Source organism: Mytilus californianus, unplaced genomic scaffold (genome assembly GCF_021869535.1).
Source record: "Mytilus californianus isolate M0D057914Y unplaced genomic scaffold, xbMytCali1.0.p SCAF_8, whole genome shotgun sequence".
In the NCBI taxonomy this organism is placed as follows: Eukaryota; Metazoa; Mollusca; class Bivalvia; order Mytilida; family Mytilidae; genus Mytilus; species Mytilus californianus.
This window is the reverse complement of record NW_026262734.1, coordinates 1,400,444-1,419,042: the sequence shown is the minus strand read 5'-3', so window position 1 is coordinate 1,419,042 and position 18,599 is coordinate 1,400,444. Positions and strand designations below refer to the sequence as shown.

At 32.2% G+C, this 18,599-nt stretch overlaps 1 long non-coding RNA gene across 1 annotated transcript; it reads right to left on the bottom strand.

Annotated features, from left to right (window-relative positions):
- Positions 1-8,280: 8,280 nt before the first annotated feature.
- Positions 8,281-15,655, bottom strand: LOC127711654 (uncharacterized). Its single transcript, XR_007986836.1, has 7 exons — positions 15,364-15,655; positions 13,947-14,039; positions 12,855-13,003; positions 11,457-12,091; positions 10,608-10,806; positions 9,995-10,113; positions 8,281-9,358 (listed from the first exon to the last, which is right to left on the bottom strand). It is a non-coding gene; the product is annotated as an uncharacterized LOC127711654 (long non-coding RNA).
- Positions 15,656-18,599: the final 2,944 nt, after the last annotated feature.

The window sequence follows — 18,599 nt, the reverse complement described above, 5'->3', positions numbered from 1 at the left end:
TTGTTCTGTACTTGAGGTGCATTTGATGTGTACCTCAGGTAGACAAAGCCTGCCGACAGTTTTGATGATAATACACATCAATATTCATCAGAGGTGGTTGTATGTAGATTGAATTGGTCTGTACTTGAGGTACAGTTCAAGTGTACCTTAAGAAGACAAATCCTTTCGAGAGTTGTAATGGTAACACACATTAGTATTCATTGTGTTGGTCTGTACTTGAGGTACAGTTGATGTGTACCTCAAGTAGATAAAGCCTGTCGAAAAAATTGATGCTAATACACATCAATATTCATAAGAGTTGAGTGTATGTAGAGTGAATTGGCCTGTACTTGAGGTACAGTTGATGTCTACGTCGAATAGAGAAAGCCGGTCGAATGTTTTGATTGTAATACACATTATTGTTTCTTGGATTTTGGTTCATGTAAAACATAGTAAATCTGTACTTCAGATTCAGTTGATTTGACGTCAAGTAGAAAAAAAACTGTCAAAATTGTTATTGGTTATAGACATATCTGTTCATTAGGTTCGAGTGTATGAAAATTGAATTGGTCTGTACTTGAGGTACAAATGATGTTTACTTCATGTAGACAAAGCCTGTCCAAAGTTTTGATGGTAATATACATTAATATTCATTATATTTGGGTGTATGTAGAATGCATTGTTCTGTAGTTGAGGTGCAGTAGATGTGCACCTCAAGTAGACAAAACTTCTCGAAAGTTTTGACAATAAAACACATCAATATTCATCAGAAGTGGGTGTATGTAGATTGAATTGGTTTGTACTTGAGGTACAGTTGATGTGTACCTCAGGTAGACAAAGCCTATCGTAAGTTTTGATTGTTATACACATCAATATTCATCAGAGTTGAGTGTATGTAAGTTGCATTGGTCTGTACTTGAGGGGCAAATGATGTGTACTTCATGTAGACAATGCCTGTCCAAAGTTTTGATGATAATATTCATTAATATTCATTATATCTGGGTGTATGTAGATTGAATTTGTCTGCACTTGAAGTACTTTTGATGTGTACAACAAGTGGACAAATCCATTCGAAAGTTGCAATGGTAACACACATTAGTATGCATTTGGGTTGGTTGTATGTAGATTCAATCGGTCTGTACTTGAGGTATAGTTGATGTGTATCTCAAGTAGACAAAGCCTGTCGAAAGTTTTGGTGCTAATACACATCAATATTCATTGTTGGGTGTATGTAGATTGAATTGGTCTGTACTTGAGGTACAGTTGATGTGTACGTCGAAGCCGGTCGAATGTTTTGATTGTAATACACATTATTGTTCCTTGGATTTTGTTTCATGTAAATATAGTACGTCTGTACCTGCGATTCAGTTGATTTCACGTCAAGTAGAAAAAACAGTCAAAATTGTTGTTAATAATAGACATGCTTGTTCATTAGGTTCGAGTGTAAGAAAATTGATTTGGTCCGTACTTGAGGTACAAATGATGTGTACTTCACGTAGACAAAGCCTGTCCAAATTTTTGATGTTAATATACATTAATATTCATTATATTTGGATGTATGTAGATTGAATTGTTCTGTACTTGAGGTGCAGTTGATGTGTACCTCAAGTAGACAAAGCCTGTCGAAAGTTTTGATGGTAATACATATCAATATTCATCAGAGTTTGGTGTAGGTAACTTGCATTGGTCTGTACGTGAGGTGCAATTGATGTGTACCTCAAGTAGACACATCAATATTCATCAGAGTTGGCTGTATGTAAATATTTGGTCTGTACTAGAGGTACAGTTGATGTGTACCTCAAGTAGACAAAGCCTATCGAAAGTCTTGATGGTATTACAGATCAATATTCATCGGAGTTGGGTGTATGTAGATTGAAATGGTCTGTACTATAGGTAAAGTTGATGTGTACCACAAATAGACAAAGCCTGTCTAAAATTTGGATGGGAATACATATCAATATTCATCAGCGTTGGGTGTATTTAAGTTGCATTGGTCTGTTCTAAAGGTACATTTGATGTGTACCTCAAGTAGACAAAGCCTGTCGAAAGTTTTGATGGTAATACATATCAATATTCATCACAGTTTGGTGTATGTAAGTTGCATTGGTCTGTACTTGAGGTGCAGTTGATGTGTACCTCAAGTAGACAAAGCCTGTCGAAAGTTTGGATGGGAATACACATCAATATTCATCAGAGTTGGGTGTATGTAAGTTGCATTGGTATGTACCTGAAGTAGACCAAGACTTAAGAAAGTTTAAATGGTAACGCACATTAGTAATCACCAGTGTTGGTTATATGTAGATTCAATCGGTCTGTACTTGAGTTAAAGTTGATGAGTACGTCGAGTAAACAAAGCCTGTCGAAATTTTTGATTGTAATACTAGTACACATTAATGTTTTTTATGTTTTTGTTTATGTAATCATTGTTGGTCTGTACCGGATGCTCAGTTGATTTGTTCGTCAAGTAGAAAAAGCATCTCCAAAGTTTTGATGTTAATATACATTAATATTCATTATATTTTGGTGTATGTAGATTGAATTGTTCTGTACTTGAGGTGCAGTAGATGTACTACTCAAGTAGACAAAGCCTGTCCAAAGTTTTGATGATAAAACACATCAATATTCATCGGAAGTGGGAGTATGTAGATTGGATTGGTCTGTACTGTTGGTACAGTTGATGTGTAACTCAAGTAGACAACTCCTTTCGAGAGTTGTAATGATAACACACATTAGTATTCATTAGTGTTGGTTGTAAGTAGATTAAATAGGTCTGTACTTGAGGTAAAGTTGATGTGTACCTCAAGTAGACAAAGCCTGTCGAAAATTTTCATGGTAATACACATCAATATTTATCAGAGTTGGGTGTTTGTAGATTGAATTGGTCTGTACTTGATGTGCAGTTGATGTGTACTTCATGTAGACAAAGCATGTCCAAAGTTTTGATGGTAAAATACATTAATATTCATTATATTTGGGTGTGTCTATATTGAATTGTTCTGTACTTGATGTCAATATTTATCAGACTTGGGTGTATGTAAGTTGCATTGGTCTGTACTAGAGGTACATTTGATGTGTACCTCAAGTAGACAAAGCCTGTCGAAAGTTTTGATGGTAATACACATCAATATTCATAAGAGTTGGGTGTATTTAATTGCATTGGTCTGTACATGAGGTGCAGTTGATGTGTACCTCAAGTAGACAAAGCTTGCCGGAAGTTTTGATGGTGATACAAATCAATATTTATCAGAGTTGGGTGTTTGTAAGTTGCATTGGTGTGTACATGACTCTTGAACTCATATAATATAAAAACCATTGTCTGAACCACATTTCCGTTAGACCATCGGACTTTAGTGTGATATCTGATCGCACTTAAACACAAACAACCATCGCACTTTAGCGTGACCATCGAACTTAAGCGTGACCATTGCACTTTAGAGTCCAACATACATATAAGCTATTGCTTATAGCATCTTAGAAATAGACTTAATGTAGTTCAGGGGTATAGAAAAATAAAATGCTCCGCAGGGCGCAGCTTGATACGACCGCAGAGGTCGAACCCTGAACAGTTGGGGCAAGTATGGACACAACATTCAAGCTTGATACAGCTCTGAATTTGGATTGTGATTAAATATTTGACACAGCATAGGTTTCTGACACAGAATGAATGTGGTCTAAGAACTTAAAAATTTTAAATTGGACATTCACCTATTATGGTCCAATATCCAAAATCTAAATACATGGTTAGATTCAGCATATCAAAGAACCCCAAGAATTCAATTTTTGATGAAATCAAACAAAGTTTAATTTTGGACCCTTTTGACCTCAATGTGGACAAAGTTGATAACGGGGCCCAAAAATCTAAATACATGGTTAGATTCAGCATATCAAAGAACCCCATATATTCAATTTTTGTTGAAATCAAACAAAGTTTAATTTTGGACCCCGATTTGGACCAACTTGAAAACTGGGCCCATAATCAAAAATCTAAATACATGTTTAGATTCAGCATATCAAAGAACACTAAAAATTCAATTTTTGTTAAAATCAAACTAAGTTTAATTTTGGACCCTTTGGACCTTAATGTAGACCAATTTGAAAACGGAACCAAAAATTAAGAATCTAAATACACGGTTAGATTCGGCATATCAAAGAACCCCAATGATTCAATTTTTGATGAAATCAAACAAAGTTAAATTTTGGACCCTTTGGACCTCAATGTGGACCAATTTAAAAACGGGGCCCAAAATCCAAAAACTTAATACACGGTTATATTCAGCATATTAAAGAACCCCAAGAATTCAAGAATAAAACCCCATTGAAATTGATCAAGAAATAAGCAATTTATAAGAAGTATCTTCTTTTGCACAATACTGTGCAATTGAATATTTCTTGCTATTGCGCAATACTGTACAATTGACAATTTCTTGCTATTGCGCAATATTGTCCTATTGGATATTTCTTGCTATTGCGCAATACTGTGCAATTGAAGATTTCTTGCTATTGTGCAATACTGTGCAATTGAAAATTTCTTGCTATTGCACAATACTTATTATATAAAAATTTACACATCCTGTTTGGTGTGTATCTCCTACCATATCATTATTATTTGCTTTTAAATATAAATCAGAAATAACCAACTTAAAATGGAAAATTTAAAAAAAAAAAAAAGAAGGAAAAAAAGAAAGAAAACCCCCCAACCCCCCAACCCCAAATTTTTTTTAACCCCCTTATGATTCATCACCCCCAAACTCAATCCCAGCCTTCCCTTTGTGTAATGGTACCTTGCAGTACAATTTCAGAGAGATCCATACACTTGAACACAAGTTATTGTCTTGAAACTAGAAAAATGCTTATTTTTGGCCCCTTTTTGGCCCCCAATTCCTAAACGTTTCAGGCAATTACCCCCGAACTCAATTCCAGCTTTCCCTTTGTGATATGAAACCTTGTAGTACAATTTCAGAAATATCCAAACACTTACACACAAGTTATTGTCATGAAACTAGAAAAATGCTTGTTTTTTGCCCCTTTTTTGGCCCCTAATTCCTAAAATTTTGAGGCAATTACCCCCAAAATCAATTACAGCCTTCCCTTTGTGATATGGAACCTTGTGGTACAATGTCAGAGAGATCCATACACTTACACACAAGTTATTGTCTGAAAGTTACAAAAATGCTTATTTTTGGCCCCTTTTTGGCCCCTAATTCCTTAACTGTTGGTACCATTGGAGATCCATTCACTTAAACTAAAGTTAGAGTGCGAAAACCAATGTGTCTTCGGACGACGCCGGACGACGCCAGACGACGACGACGACGACGACGACGACGACGACGCCAACGTCATACCAATATACGACCAAAAAAATTTTAATTTTTGCGGTCGTATAAAAATGACAGAATTTTCTTATACTTTGTGAACTTAAATTTTGTAGCATGGTAATTGAAAAAATCCAAAAAAAATTGGGGGTCACCAGCCATCTAAGAGATTTTTTGACCTCTGAAAATGAGTGCAAATAGGCTATATGGATATATAGGGAAAATGGACATAAAGCCTCTTTGATTGAATTTTCACAGCAAACAAAAAGACAGACGTTGCTCATTTTTTCATACTGAAAAGTTTGATGTCTCTATTTTATGAAATTGGAATAAAATTTGGGGGTCACCGGCCATCCAAGAGATTTTGTTACCTCTACAAATGAGTGCAAAAAAGGCTAAATATAGGAAAAATGGACATAAAACCTCTTTGATTGAATTTTCACAGCAAACAAAATGACAGAAGTTGCTCATTTTTTCATACGGAAAAGCTTGATGTCTCTATTTTATGAAATTGGAATAAAATTTGGGGGTCACCGGCCATCCAAGAGATATTTTGACCTGTGAAAATGAGTGCAAAAAGGCTAGATATATGGAAAATGGACATAAAACCTCTTTGATTGAATTTTCACAGCAAACAAAAATGACAGAAGTTGCTCATTTTTTCATACTATAAAGCGTGATGTCTCTATTTTACGAAATTGGAAAATATTTGGTGGTCACCGGCCATCCAAGAGATTTTTTGGCCTCGGTAAATGAGTGCAAAAAGGCTAAATATAGGGAAAATGGACATAAAACCTCTTTCATTAAATTTTCACAGCAAACAAAATGACATAAGTTGCTCATTTTTTCATACTGAAAAGCTTGAAGTCTCTTTTTTATAAAATTGGAATTAAATTTTGGGGTCACCGGCCATTCAAGAGATTTTTTGACCTCTGAAAATGGGTACAAATAGGCTAATTTCTGAATGGATATAGGGGAAATTGGAAAAAACCTCTCTTTTTGAATATTCACAGGAAAAAAATGACAGAAGTTGCTAATTTTTATGCCCCATCGTAGCTGAGGGGGCATTGAATTTTACCCTTGTCCGTATGTAAGTCTGTTCGTCCGTATGAACGTCCCAGATTTGATTTCCGTTCTCCAGCTTTTATTTGCCTCAACCAAATGTTATGAAACTTTATCAAAATGATTTTACCACACAACACACACCAAGTTTTAATTTTGTTGGTGTCACTTTAACCGTTCTAGAGTTATGCCCCTTTACAAATTGAAAAATTGCTGAATTTTTCCTTTCCTTTCTCTAACTTTAGTTTGCTTTTACCAAATGTTATGATTGATATCTTGCAGTTTCCTTCGCATTTTCTTATCAAACTTTGAAGTATTATTAAGTATCATGTGCAGATTAGATTTCGGTGTAAATAGGCTGTGTTTGCTTTATATATAAGACTCATTTCTAGAGGAGCACCAACATAAAATATTATGTAAAGGAAACATGGCATTTTCTGTTTATTTTCTTATTATGATATGAGTTCGAATGTCCCATTAGTATGGTTAATCTTTCTTTTATCACACATTAAAGATTCATATAAATGTGAGCAATTGTTCTTGTTTTCTTTTCATTTCTTTTTAATATTAAAAAAATACATTCCGAATAAATTTGACAAAAAATAGACTTACCATCACTACCACACATAATCAGCACAGTAAGTGCCCCCCTTTTTCCACTCCATTTGATTATCCAGTATTATGTGGTGATTATAATTATAATTGTTTTTCTTTTTGTGTGTTACCGAGTTGATTTAGGGAATTAACATGACTAAGCATATTTCTTGATAGAAGTGAAACAACAACATGTGATCTAATACATTTATTTTATTTTCAATGGATATCTGTTCTTACGTTTGTTTGTACATATATAATTAAATAAAGATGCCAAATAAATAACATGTTTTTCTCAGTTAGAAATACTGTTTGTAGTAGCTAGGTTAAATAATTTCACTGAATAAAATTTGCAAAAGCCTTGCTAATAATATAAATTTTTAAAAACATTAAGACATTTTGCTTTGGACTTCAACATGACAAATTCTAGATTTAACCCTAATTTGGTTTATTATACAATTATTTGCAAAATGTAGATCATAATGAATATGTGTAAAATTTCATTAACTATGTTCAGCACAAACATTGACCTAACCAATAAGTGAATACATGTATCATCATGTAAACATCAAATAGTCATGATTGAAGTCATCAAAATAGTGTTTGTTTGAATATATTTGCCGTAACTTGTATAAGTCTTTCTGATATCATTTTATCCCATATTCAATCTTTTAAAGATGGAGATCTCCTTCTTTCCCATCCACAGAGGTAGGAGTATAATTATGCCAGACATCTCATTCAAAATTTTACTTTTTGAATATACAGTATTTTGATACTTCTGTACAAACAGATGAAAGTATGTTATCTATAAATATATTTTTTAAAGTTCCAACAGCAATAACATTTCTAAATAACATTGGATGTCTTTTTACTAATATAAACACCTGAGAGACTACAATTGTTCCTACTGCTTTTTTATAATTGTTAAGCTATTTTCCAAAAATTTCTATATACTTGTTCTAATTGCCTGTACAAGCAATAAAAAAAATCCACCAAAATATATATAAAAAAACACAGAAAAGACTAAGATTTATAGAACTGTTAACTCAACATATTTTGAAACTCTTATCTCAAGTTGAACTTTTTTTCAAGAAACTGTACAGTCAAAATTTATCATACTATGTTCATACAGTCTATCTTTATGATCAAAATTTGGGTTATAGCTGGATAGATTACTTCACTGGATTATGTATGCATTAAAAACTCAAATGCATCTCCTCCAGTAAGAAATGGTTTTCCAATCAACAATAAATTATTACACAAACTTAAAAAAATTGATATCTAAAAAAATTCAAGGTTCATATAAAGTTGTATCACTATCAAAACTATTTGGTTTATATCATGAAGATATGTCTACAATACATTTACAAATATTACAGCAGGGCTCACACTACCATTTACACTAATTTACAGTACACATTAATGTTTATCTCTGATCATGAATTTCAACAAAAGGTTAGTTAAGGTAAAGTTCTGCATAACAACGATCAATTTTCTAATTCTTATCATACAGGAGGAATAATATTTTACGTTAAAACTTCATGACCTCCCATGTAACTGTATCATATGCTCTTAAAGTATTACCACTGACTGACTACCTTAACAAACATATTTTTCCTTTACTTGTGACTAATTAGATACTCATATACTCTTTGTATAATTATTTTGTTTGATGTCACTCTAACTACCCCAGTTGAAGACTTTTCTGTCATTAAGGCTTTGAGTCCTGCCATGTCATTTCGTTGTACTGCTAATTGGAAATGTTGAAACCTTAGGTTATACCTTTTGGTCTTTAGTGCCATAGCTTTTGACAGACATTTTGATTGAACTAGCTCTTCAAAAGTTTTCAAGTTGGCCAATTGCATCTGGTATAACTGAGGGTAGCTAGGTGAAAAAGCAAGTTCACTAATAAATTGAGAAACATTACCTTTCTCAGTGACTAAATTAAAAAGTAATTTTGTGTCATACACAGCATTATGAGATTCATACTGTTGACTAATAGTTTATCAACGAGAAAAGACTGGCTATAAGATGACAAGCCAGGTGAAACGAGTTTAAACAAATTCAAAGAGTCTAAAAATGCAACAGTTCTTGCACATAGTTCACTGTACATATTCATAGATTTTAAGGTATGAAATAAAACATGGCAGTCAAATCGTTTTATATTATGTCCTACCAATACAGGTTTATCTGTGAAACTTGACAAATACAAATAAGTTAAAAATCAGTCATTCTTTCATGTTTATGCTTATAAACAACAGCATTACCATTGTAATACATTTTTTGTCCTACAATAGTGATTTTTGTTATTTCTGATGCTTCTCTTGAAATTTGTTGGTCTGGAAATATATATCGACTGAAGGAACTGTCTTTGGTGCATGCAGCTATCTGGGTTATATCAGAATATATACCTGAAGTTAAACATTTTGTTTATTATTGTGCATCTAAACTGTAAAAGGTATTTCGAAAAAGCAATTAATTGTCAAAAAATTATAAACAGGACTAAGTCTTCTATCCCCCTCATTTGAACTTTCGTTGATGGTCTTATTGGCAATTATACCACATCTCCTTATTTCATATCTCTCTTCATTGAAATAACTAAAAAAAAAAAAGTTTTGCTCCACTGGTCTGTAAATATTTTTCTAAAATTATCATCTTTGTATTTTATCTCACTTCCAAAATAAGGTAGATGCAAAGTGTAAATTGCTAAAAAAAATGAAAGAGTTATTGCCCCTTAAATGTATTGTTTCAGCAATTTTCAGTTTTTGGTTTTATTTCAACTAAAAGAAAAAAAGAACATTAGAATAATCATCAAAAGCATTCATGATCCTCTTAATATACTTTATTCATAAGGCAGCCAAAATGCATTGACTTTAAAATTTGGCTTTACACAGTATATACAGACATTGATAATGTGTTTCTGTAGATATTGTTATATCTTTGATGTCATGAAAAAATCCAGTTCTTTCAATTTTAACATTATCCACTGAAATATTTTTTTATAATTGAGGTAACTCATTTCTGAAGTATAATTATGTATAACTTACTTAAACCATTTGTCTTTAAATCAAAACAAACTATTGGTGCATCATCTATGTTGTAAAGGTTTCAGCTTCAGGAACTGCAGGTATTTCTTCTATGTCTATTGTTGCAAAATCTTCTAACCCTAATTAAAATAATATATACCAAGTCTTTGAAAGAAAATAATTTCAACTTTATAAAATATCAAAATCTACTAAAATTCATTAATATTTTGTGACTAAATTGTCCCAAAAATTACAATACTTCAGAAGTCTGGTAAATTTCATGATTACATCTTCATGTTAATTATATAACTTTAATGTCTGGCTGAAATCTCACGCATTTTCACAGTTGGTGATTAATTGCACAGTCACTTTATAATTTGAAAACTTTTTTGACCTGGGGACATAAAAATATATACATGAATATTACATATGCATGGACCTGATGGTGTTGCATTCTTCTATTTGGATATAATGATCAAATGTATCAAAGGTTATTTTATATATCCTAAGCCTTGTTTCTATTTTAAAGTATATATTGATGCTATGTTTCTATTATAATAATAATAATTATGTATATTGACCTCTTCAAAAGTAAAAAGCACATCATACTTTCTGTCAATATAAGAATTATTACCGATTGAACTGTGGTATGTTCTCCCTTCTTTGACTTCAGCCACTGTTGTTTTTTGTAGGCGTTTCTTTTTGAGAACTTTATGTTGTTTTTTTCCCTGTTTGCTTTTTAATCTGTTTTTGTTGCCCTCTCTCTTCTTGTTTAATTTATTACCCCTGCTTAGGGTCTCATTTCCAGGTGACAGGCCTATAGATGTGTTTAACTGAAAAATCAATTCATTTAAAATCATGCAAGTCTTTATCATCTTTATAATAATTCCTTAAAAAAATCATATTTTGTATGCTTTTGTAATGAAAGTTGAAGGCATTTTGTAGTATGAATATTACATTTTGAGCAGCAATAATCAATCATTGAATAGAATTCGGCAAAATTGAGATTAATCTTGACCTGATGTAGAATAATCAGAATATTTACCCAGGAATCTTTAACAGTTGATATCATAATGTATTGGTTTTTTTGCTCATTTTTAAAGGCTGTAAAAGTAAGGGCTTTTCCAGAATTAATTTATGGGAAGGAGGACAGCACTTTTATTAAAATTTGATGGGTGGTGGTTATCTAAGAAAGATTGCCTGAACATTTATATGAAATATCCAATTTAAAATGTATGCATGGTTGGGTCAAATAAAAAGTGCCTTCCTACCCCCCCTCATTTGCAATCATACCGTATTTTCTTATTTTTATATTTTTTTAGTTTATTTTTTTTAATAGAGAAGTATATATATATATATATATATGAAGTGAGATTGCATTTATTACATGTTCATTGTGATTATTAAAGCCTTAATGTAAGTTGCTAATTTCTGTTCATTTGTCTTAATTGCAATTAAGTATAGGATGTTTATCAAATAATACCTCAGCAACATAATTATAACCCTCATTTTTTTGGAGTACGGCTGAGCTGACTCTGTAATTTAAAGATGCTGATGTGGAGAAATGTTTGGTTTTTAGAGCTTTGAGAGCAATTAAGTTATTAAAGCTTTCATTTGCCTGTGATGAGCCCAAGTTAGATAGCTTTTTTGAATAAACAGTTTCTCAAGATCTGATCTGTGTTCAGACGAACATAGGTCTTTTCCACGAGGAAGATTTGAATGGATATAGGAATCCTTGTCTTTAAGGTATCCACACCAAGTTTCATTGCAGTTATCATGTTCGCCAAATATGTGTTTTATTGATGCATGTAGGCCGTCCTCAATACCACTTGGATTACCTACATTCTGGTTGACAACGTATGTAAAGTTTTTAACAATTGCGTCACAAACCATTCCAGTTAACTCTTTGTGTTTTGGCTTTAGTTCATTTATCTTTGAAATAATGTTATGTTTGATATGATTTCTATCACTTATTTTTTCCATTTTTGAATTGGGCATTATTAATCGCTTGGCTCAGTCAAAACCTGTGGAATCATCATCTCCTACTACTTCTAATATATCCACTCCTTTTTCATCTAATTCCTTTAACATTTCGACTTCCATATCTGGTTCCATACCCTGAATCAGTTTTTAAAATAATGTGTATTCAGTAAACATTTAGATGATACCACAACCCCATATTTGATTATCAAAAGCCTTAAACTTTGCATTGACAAAATTTTTTGTAAAAATTCCTCAAAAATGAAAGCGTACAAGGTTTGATTAATTCAACAGTTGTATCTAACAATTCTAATAATCTGTCAATTATTTGAAATTGAAATGTTTTGCAAACACTAAAGAATGAATGGTCCTCACATTCACTTTCATCAACTAAACATTGAATATGCCAATTCAAAATTACAACTTATTTTCAAAGTAAATATTGAGGTGTTGTTTGTTTTCACAATGCAATGATGACGGGACGTATCATGAGATATCGTTGTCTGTCTGTTCTTCTGTTGTCAACATGTAGGACATTAACTCAAAAACGCTTTAACTAATTTGCATAAAACTTTGATGAATTGTTATATATATTGATGTGAGATCCCTTTGGTTTTTTATAAATTTTAGATTTTACATTTCCGAGTTATGGGGTTTTATTCATTAAAAAAGGGGTGATTTTCCAGTTTTGGACAATGACTCAAAAATGCTTTCAGCAATTCTCATGAAACTTTAGTGAATTGTTTATATCTATTGATGTAAGCTCCCTTTTGATTTTTATACATTAGAAATATGACATTGAGAAGTAATTGAACTTTTTCTTTGAAAAAGTGATGGGCGTATCATGTGCTCATGGCGCAGCTGTTTATTACCATTGTTATTGCTTTCATATGGTAAATACCTTTGCCGAACCACTCCAATTCTTTCTACACTTATGTTGTCGTGGTAAGACACCTCTGCCCTTTGCCCTTTCACAAATTCTACAGCTTGATATGCGAACCTTATGGTTTACAACTTTGCCTGTGGTTTTTCCAATCAGTGTTGAAACTTCTTCAAAATGCAACATATTGAAGTTTTATATCTAAATCACAATGTTCAAGCCAAGATTTGAAAAGAACAGGTTTATATTGAGCATATCAAAGAACCCCATATACTAAAATGTTGTTGCTCATGAAATGTACAAAACCGAAGAGTTATTGGTATTTTTTTGTTTTTTTCATTTAACAAATTGCAAATTTGTGGCTTTGTGACCATTTTGAAAAAATAATGTGAAAGTTTGGTTTAGTTTATATCTGTATATTATATTTGTTCAGCATCTACCAGTACCTTGTTTAAAGAAACTTTAAACCACAAAAAGAAGAATATCTGCTGTATTATTTTTATTAGATTTGAGATTTTTTACCTTGACTTGTTGAAAAATTTAATAAATGGTCAACTAATGAATGACGAAATCTAGAATGTAGCTTGATAAAAGATAGGAAAACAACTTAAGAGTTATTTGTTATACTCTAAAGAAGGCTTAAATATCAACAATCAATACATTCTATAGAATAGAAGCAGTAAAGTTATAATTTTTGTATCAATTTTAATTGATATTTCTGCCTTTTTTTGCAGAGTTATCTCCCGTTTTCAATGCAAATCTCCATAGGAATTTTAAATCATGATTTTTTAGTCTTCCTCAAGTAAGAATATATAAAACTTTTTGCTGTGTATATTTGGGGTATAATGCCTGGACTAATGGGTATGACTATGCGGTATGGGCTTTGCTCATTGTTGAAGGCCTTACGGTGACCTATAGTTGTTAATTTCTGTGTCATTTTGGTCTCTTGTGGAGAGTTGTCTCATTGGCAATCATACCACATCTTTTTTTTTATAATGGGGTATATTCCAAAAAGAAAGTAACTAATATTTAACAAGCAAAATGCATTTCTATAGATCCACCCCACCAGGTGATCACACTGAATGGACATGAAATAAGCACTGTCATTTTTACCTGATAAGCTGTAGTACGATCGGCCAGATCCTTTTTTCTGCCAGCATGTATCAGTACTTATGCATATTCCACTTCTACTGTCTGTTTGATCTTCTAATTTAATAGGAAAAAAATGCACATATAATATATATATATATATAGAAATAAGCAGTAATTATAGACCACTTCTGTAATCCACTTTGGTCTTGACTGTCCTTAACTAGTGTGATTAATTAATATCAATCTTGGTATAGTCTGTATAATTGATTCGAAAAATGCTCGTCCAGTCTAGACTCTGTCTCGACCTGTGTCTACAATCTTGATCTTCAAATTTAGTCTAGACTGGTCTGAATGAGCCTATCTAACTATATAATGAATTTTATATTAATTTTACAAAATTTCAGGTTATTTGGTAGTTTGTTCATTGCTGTCAAATTAAAGGCTTTGATTAATAGGTAGAAAAAAATAGAATTTTCAGTTCTGAATAAATTAATATAGTGACCTTTAATTATAACTTTAAATTTTTCCAATTAACTTAGATTTTCATAAAACTTTGCAGCTATCTCAATTATATATTGATCTTACAGAATGCCATATTGTTTGGTAGCTTGGTGTATTGCTGTCAAATTAAAGGATTTCATTAATAGGTAAAAACAGCAAGAATTTTCAGTTTGGACTAAATTCTGATAGTCACATTTAAATTTTTATAAAACTTTTCTAAATCAACTTGGATTTTCATTAAACTATATAGCTATCTGAATTATATGATGATGTTATAGAATGCAAGGTTGTTTGGTAGTTTAGAGTGTAGCTATCAAATTTAAGGACTTAATTAATTGGTTAAAAAAAGCTAGAATTTTCAGTTTGGACTAAATTCTGATAGTCACCTTTAAATATTTTCATAACTTTTTCAAGTTATAATTCTGATTTTTCATCAACATCTTTAGCTATCTCAATTAAATATTGATCTTGCAAAATACCAGGTTATTTGGTAGTTTTCGCAACTTTTGTTTATTGCTGTCAAATTTTAAAATTTAATTTATAGGTATCTTTATGCATTTAGACCAAACTGAAAATTGTGACTTTTTTTTACCTATTAATTAAATCCTTAAATTTTATGGCAATCAACAAAATAGCCACATTACCTGCATTTTGTAAGATCAATATATAATTAAGATAGCTGTATAGTTTTATGAAAATCCAAGTTGATTTAGAAAAGTTAGAAAGAAAATTAAAGGTGACTATCTGATTTAAGTACAAACTGAAAATTCTTGCTTTTTTTTTTTGGTTGAGATTGTAGAGACTGAGTCCAGACTGGTTGAGCATTTGTCGAGACCATATTCAGACTATACCAATATTATCAAGTACTCATCAGGCTTATAAAGTAAAGTATAAGTAAATGTATATAAATACAAAATAGCCATAATTGTTATCAAACCTGTTGTGGAATTCAATATTTCCCTTTGCAAGTGTCTTTGTTGTGACATGATGGCCTGATTATCAAGAACACTGCCGGCTTCATTTTCTCTAATTTTCAAGGTCTTTGCATCTATGCAATGGACATTAAGTGATGACAAAAAGTTTTTGAGCTGAGTCTCGCCAATACCAGTATGTATCATTTCTGTATTGTTTATTAAAAGATGTTTAATAAAAATGAATTGTGAATACATCAAAAAAATTGGTTCAATGTGTATTTTTTAACATGTTTAATGAATGAAGTGTTTTTCACAAGGCCTTTCATCATCACTACAAATTCTGTAATTGAGGCTATCAGAATTGTTTTTTAATGTAATATGTATATGTGAAGCCTAGGTGGTCGAGTGGTCTAACGTGTTGGATATAGTGCAATACGATTTTGTGCCACAATATCTCAGTAGTATGAGTTTGAATCCCGGCGAGGGAAGAACAAAATAAATTTGCGAAAGCAAATTTACAGATCTAACATTGTTCGGCTGATGTTTAGATGAATTATATATTTATATACCAGTAGACAGATGGTGTTATAAATGTGTTTGATGCTATAATTTATATATTAAATCCAAGATATAATTAATGATTTTGTACATGATGTGCTTTTTTTTTTCATTTTTCTCAATCAAGTAATTCTTTCTGTCAGTATTGTTCTTTTGTATTACTTTAATTGTTATTTTCTTATTATGTTGCCCCTTCAAAAGCGCCTTGTTTCTTCAATTTGAAATAAAGTATAATTTATATGTTATTCTTCTATACATGTACAGATGTACAGGGTTATGTTTTTCTTATATATTTTATGATAGATATAGGAAGATGTGGTATGAGTGCCAATGAGACAACTCTCCATCCAAGTAACAATTTAAATAAACTGCTTCGCTGAGCGCAGCTGGATACGCTCGCAGAGGTCCAACCCTGAACAGTTGGGGCAAAAATGGACACAATATTCAAGCTTGATACAGGTCTGAATTTGGATTGTAATTAAATATTTGATATATTATAGGTTTCTGAATAAATGTAGTCAGAGAACTTGAAATTGGTTATATGAAAGATTTCTTGCTGTTGTGCAATACACTGTGCTGTTGCGCATTACTTAGTAAATCTGTAGTCAGACTATAAACAAATAAAATCTTATAACTCGGAAATGTAAAATCGAAAATTTATAAAAATCAAAAGGGAGCTTACAATATAGATATAAACAATTTACCAAAGTGTCATAAAAAATGCTGAAAGCATTTTTGAATTATTTTCTGAAAACTGAAAAATCCCCCTTTTCGTAATGAATAAAACCCCATAAATCAGAAACGTATGGTCTGAAATTTATAAAAAGCAAAAGGGAGCTCATGTCGATAGAAATAAACAATTCACCAAAGTTTCTTGCAAATTGGTAAAATTGTTTTTGAGTAATTGTCTGAAAACTGGAAAATCCCCCCTTTTTTAATGAATAAAACCCCAAAACTCGGAAACGGTAAATCAAAAATTTATAAAAAACTAAAGGGAGCTCACGTCAATAGATATGAACAATTCACAAAAAGTTTCATGCAAATTGGTGAAATATTTTTTGAGTTATTGTCCGAAAACTGGAAAATCCCCCCTTTTGTAATGAATAAAACCCCAAAACTCGGAAATGGTAAATCTGAAATTTATAAAAAACGAAAGGGAGCTCACGTCAATAGATATAAACAATTCACCAAAGTTTCATGCAAATTGGTAAAAGCGTTTTTGAATAAATGTCCGACATGTTGTGGACGGACGAACGGACAGACGGACTGACAGACTGTCAACTGTATACCATAATACGTACCGTAAACGGGCGTATAAAAAGTAAACCATTATAGGTCAAGGTACGGCCTTCAACACGGAGCCTTGGCTCACACAGAACAGCAAGCTATAAAGGACCCCAAAAATTACTAGTGTTAAACCATTCAAACGGGAAAATCAAAGGTCTAATCTATATAAAAACGAGAAACGAGAAACACGTATGAACTACATAAACAGACGACAAATAGTATGATACTAAACCCCTAAAGGGAGGGATAGTGTTGATATTCATATGATGAAACATAATCTTTCAATCAGTTAAATTGAGGTCTGGGGCTGGCATGTCAGTAACAGCTGGTAGTCATTTGTTAATTTATGTATAATTGTCATTTTGTTTAGTTTCTTTTGTTACCTATTTTGACATCGGACTCAGACTTCATTTAAACTGAGTTTTAATGTGCATATAGCCATGCTGTGTGTTTGTTTTTTCTACATTGGCTTGAGATCTCACAAAACATGTTTAACCCTGCCGCATTTTTGTGCCTGTCCCAAATCAGGAGCCTTTAGCCTTTGTTAGTCTTTTATGATTTTTAATTATAGTTCATATTTATATATTTCGGTCTTTCAGAGTTTACATGTACATGATGTAGCTATATTTATATAGTATGACGTCCTCATACAATGAACTAGTACACATTTTTGTTACGAGACTAGCTGAAGCATGCCTCAGGGTGCAGGATTTTCTCATTGTTGAAGACCCATCGGTGGCTGTTTTCTGCTCTTTGGTCAGGTTGTTGTCTCCTTGACACATTCCCCATTTCCAGTCTCAATTTTACAACAAAGAAAATGTTATGCTATTTTATAAATAACAGATTTATGATGAGATGAACATAAAAGAAAGTCAACAGACACTACTATTTTTCCAGAGGACTAATAAAAATGTCAGGTGACATATGTGCGGTTGGGAAGGTTAGAAACCCTACATGAAAGAAACCTGTTGCAGCTTTCGTATTGACATCAAAAATTCCAACACCATTCATTTCTCTCCCAAAGTGGACCTTGCCTAGTTTAATTCTGTTTAAGGTTTGACATGACCAGTGTTTACAAATAATGTACACTATGCCGGTCAGACCATAGCACCGGACTCCCTTTGCATCATGCAAATGTAAAGGTAAACTACATTCTCTGCAACCTTTTAGCTGGTTAGCCAATGTGTCCAGTTCGGTCACTAGTCTACAGTGACTTAACGGTACAAGATCAGGTGGTATATATGTTAAGTCATCATCCGTTAATGTGCTTGCTGTAATGTTCTCTGTTGGTGCTATGGGCTTACAAAATGTAGCATAGGAATGATCTGATACTCGGTTGTTGTTTTTATGTTTTTGCAGAACTCTATCTAGAATTAATTTTGTTATTTTTTTGACAGATTTTGTTTGTGAGAAT